Source organism: Somniosus microcephalus, chromosome 31 (assembly GCF_052327205.1).
Source record: "Somniosus microcephalus isolate GS21.2 chromosome 31, FLI_Smic_1.0, whole genome shotgun sequence".
Lineage (NCBI taxonomy): Eukaryota > Metazoa > Chordata > Chondrichthyes > Squaliformes > Somniosidae > Somniosus > Somniosus microcephalus.
The window spans coordinates 8,530,370-8,534,571 of NC_141017.1; positions in this window are offsets into that span (position 1 = coordinate 8,530,370).

Genomic DNA, 4,202 nt, shown 5'->3' on the forward strand with positions numbered 1-4,202 from the left:
CAAAGGGTTAATCCATGAGCCTCGCACTGCTCACTGGGGAACATTCCAGAATCAAAGCGTTAATCCACGAGCCTCGCACTGCCCACTGGGGAACATTCCAGAATCAAAGGGTTAATCCACGAGCCTCGCACTGCTCACTGGGGAACATTCCAGAATCAAAGGGTTAATCCACGAGCCTCGCACTGCCCACTGGGGAACATTCCAGAATCAAAGGGTTAATCCACGAGCCTCGCACTGCCCACTGGGAGTCTCACCTGCCGAGGGTACAAATTTGGGTGATTTCTGCCCTTGATTATCAGCCCCTTAATGAGCCAGTGCCTGAATCGAAAGGTCCCACTGGAAGGGGAGGCGTCCTTCACACAGCAGTTAAACGCTGCCTCAGATGAGAAGAGCTTTCCTTCATTTGTTTCAGTCTTGACATTCATCGCCATGATACCCAAGTAATTATTGCTCTGGTGATGAATTTACCCGCTCCACCACCGCCCCCCTCCCCCCACCCCATTCCAGGACTTACCGCCAGGCCACTGCCAGCAGGGCCAGTGGCCCGACATTCGGCACTTGCAAAGCCTGTGGACGGGGCCTCAGGCCTCTCAGTCTGGCCTGTTGGTCGGGGCTGTCGATTGGGCCTCCCAGTTGGGCCCCTCGGTTGGGCCCCTCGGTCAGGCCGCCCTGTTGGGCTTCTTGGTTGGGCCCCTCGGTTGGAGCCCTCAGTTGGGGCCTCTTGGTCTGGCCTCTCGGTTGGAGCCTCCCGGTTGGGCCTCCTGGTTGGATATTCTCGGTTGGGCCTCTCGGTTGGGCCTCTCGGTTTGAGCCTCTCGGTTGGAGCCTCTCGGTTGGGCCTCCTGGTTGGATATTCTCGGTTGGGCCTCTCGGTTGGGCCTCTCGGTTTGAGCCTCTCGGTTGGAGCCTCTCGGTTGGGCCTCCTGGTTGGATATTCTCGGTTGGGCCTCTCGGTTGGGCCTCTCGGTTGGAGCTCTTGGTTGGGCCTCCCGGTTGGAGTCTCTCGGTTGGGCCTCTCGGTTGGGCCTCCTGGTTGGAGTCTCTCGGTTGGGCCTCTCGGTTGGAGTCTCTCGGTTGGGCCTCTCGGTTGGGCCTCCTGGTTGGAGTCTCTCGGTTGGGCCTCTCGGTTGGAGCTCTTAGTTGGGCCTCCCGGTTGGAGTCTCTCGGTTGGGCCTCTCGGTTGGGCCTCCCGGTTGGAGTCTCTCGGTTGGGCCTCTCGGTTGGGCCTCTCGGTTGGAGCATCCCAGTTGGGCCTCCCGGTTGGGCCTCTCGGTTGGGCCTCCCGGTTGAGCCTCTCGGTTGGAGCTCCCAGTTGGGCCTCTCGGTTGGAGCCTCCCGGTTGGGCCTCTCGGTTGGGCCTCCCGGTTGGAGTCTCTCGGTTGGGCCTCTCGGTTGGAGCTTCCCAGTTGGGCCTCCCGGTTGGAGCCTCCCGGTTGGAGCTCCCAGTTGGGCCTCTCGGTTGGAGCCTCCCGGTTGGGCCTCTCAGTTGGAGCCTCCCGGTTGAGCCTCTCGGTTGGAGCCTCTCGGTTGGGCCTCCCGGTTGAGCCTCTCGGTTGGAGCTCTCGGTTGGAGCCTCTCGGTCGGGCCTCTCGGTTGTAGCTCCCGGTTGTAGCTCCCAGTTGGCCCTTGCACCTGTTGGCTGGGCCCCGCGCTGATTGCGCAGCACCGAGTCTGGGCCCAACATCAGATGCCTTTTCAGGCCCTCTTCCAGCCTTTTAACCAGACAGAGCCCTTTAAATGGGGAAGTTATGGGTTAATTTTAACCCCCTCCGCCCAGCAGAACCAGGCGGGTAAAGCAGTTAAAATCCAATGGGTGGCTTATGCACTGATGTCCCACCTGGATCCCAACCTTTGCAATTTTTATTGGAAAGGTTGCTAAGCCACCCACCCAAAGCCAGTGGGTCCTTCTTTAAAGATACTAATTGGTGTCCAATGACATCATCAGGCCTGAGTGCAATTTTAACTCCGACCTGAGTGGGGCAGCTTTCCCGCAGGTGACGCCCTGTCAGAAGAGGCCGTTCATGGTCAGTTTTGTACTTTGCTTTGTGGGGCCAGGAGGAGCAGGATTGCTTCACTGATCCCCACAAGGAACATAGGTTTCCCATGTCCCGGATTCCTCCCTCTTCCGGATACCCCGTTTCCCTCACATGCCCGGGTGCAGCAGGCAGCAATTGCTTGCAAGCTGGTAGCCCCTCACTGCCCCCTCGATGACCCCCCTCCTGACCATTCCCTGCCCCCTCCCTGCCCCCGCTCTCGACCCCTCCCGACCCCCTCCCAACACCCTCCCTGCCCCCTCCCTACGCCCTCCCTGCCCCCTCCCGACCCCATCCCTACCCCCTCCCTGCCCCCTCCCGACCCCCTCCCTGTCCCCTCCCTACCCCCTCCCTGCCCCCTCCCGACCCCCTCCCGACCCCCTCCGTCCCCTCCCGACCCCCTCCCTGCCCCCACTCCCTGCCCCCTCCCTGCCCGCACTCCCTGCCCCCACACCCTGCCCCCCTCCCTGCCTGCACACCCTGCCCCCACTCCCTGCCCCCTCCCTACCCCCCTCCCTGCCCCCAATCCCTGCCCCCACTCCCTGCCCCCCTCCCTGCCTGCACTCCCTGCCCCCACTCCCTGCCCCCCTCCCTACCCCGCCTCCCTGCCCCCACTCCCTGCCCCCACTCCCTACCCCCCTCCCTGCCCCACTCCCTGCCCCCCTCCCTGCCCCCCTCCCTACCCCCCTCCCTGCCTCCACTCCCTGCCCGCACTCCCTGCCCCCCACTCCCTGCCCCCCTCCCTGCCTGCACTCCCTGCCCCCACTCCCTGCCCCCTCCCTACCCCCCGGGTGGAGGCGGAGCTGAGCGGCAGAGCGACTACAAGAGGCCCGAGAGGCTCAGGTAGGCCCCAGTGCGGCATCGGCAGCGGGTGGAGGCGGAGCTGAGCGGCAGAGCGACTACAAGAGGCCCCAGAGGCTCAGGTAGGCCCCAGTGCGGCATCGGCAGCGGGTGGAGGCGGAGCTGAGCGGCAGAGCGACTACAAGAGGCCCGAGAGGCTCAGGTAGGCCCCAGTGCGGCATCGGCAGCGGGTGGAGGCGGAGCTGAGCGGCAGAGCGACTACAAGAGGCCCCAGAGGCTCAGGTAGGCCCCAGTGCGGCATCGGCAGCGGGTGGAGGCGGAGCTGAGCGGCAGAGCGACTACAAGAGGCCCCAGAGGCTCAGGTAGGCCCCAGTGCGGCATCGGCAGCGGGTGGAGGCGGAGCTGAGCGGCAGAGCGACTACAAGAGGCCCCAGAGGCTCAGGTAGGCCCCAGTGCGGCATCGGCAGCGGGTGGAGGCGGAGCTGAGCGGCAGAGCGACTACAAGAGGCCCCAGAGGCTCAGGTAGGCCCCAGTGCGGCATCGGCAGCGGGTGGAGGCGGAGCTGAGCGGCAGAGCGACTACAAGAGGCCCCAGAGGCTCAGGTAGGCCCCAGTGCGGCATCGGCAGCGGGTGGAGGCGGAGCTGAGCGGCAGAGCGACTACAAGAGGCCCCAGAGGCTCAGGTAGGCCCCAGTGCGGCATCGGCAGCGGGTGGAGGCGGAGCTGAGCGGCAGAGCGACTACAAGAGGCCCGAGAGGCTCAGGTAGGCCCCAGTGCGGCATCGGCAGCGGGTGGAGGCGGAGCTGAGCGGCAGAGCGACTACAAGAGGCCCCAGAGGCTCAGGTAGGCCCCAGTGCGGCATCGGCAGCGGGTGGAGGCGGAGCTGAGCGGCAGAGCGACTACAAGAGGCCCCAGAGGCTCAGGTAGGCCCCAGTGCGGCATCGGCAGCGGGTGGAGGCGGAGCTGAGTGGCAGAGCGACTACAAGAGGCCCCAGAGGCTCAGGTAGGCCCCAGTGCGGCATCGGCAGCGGGTGGAGGTGGAGCTGAGCGGCAGAGCGACTACAAGAGGCCCCAGAGGCTCAGGTAGGCCCCAGTGCGACATCGGCAGCGGGTGGAGGCGGAGCTGAGCGGCAGAGCGACTACAAGAGGCCCCAGAGGCTCAGGTAGGCCCCAGTGCGGCATCGGCAGCGGGTGGAGGCGGAGTCGGGACCAGCGGGAGCAGCGAGGAGGAGCTCGGGAGAAAACCCGGCGACCAGCGATGCCCGAGACCACAGCTGGGGCAGTCGGGAGAGCAGGAGGCCAGTAACTGCTGGGGCAGTCGGGAGAGCAGGAGGCCAGTAACTGGTGAGTTTAAAAGCTCACCTTTCGC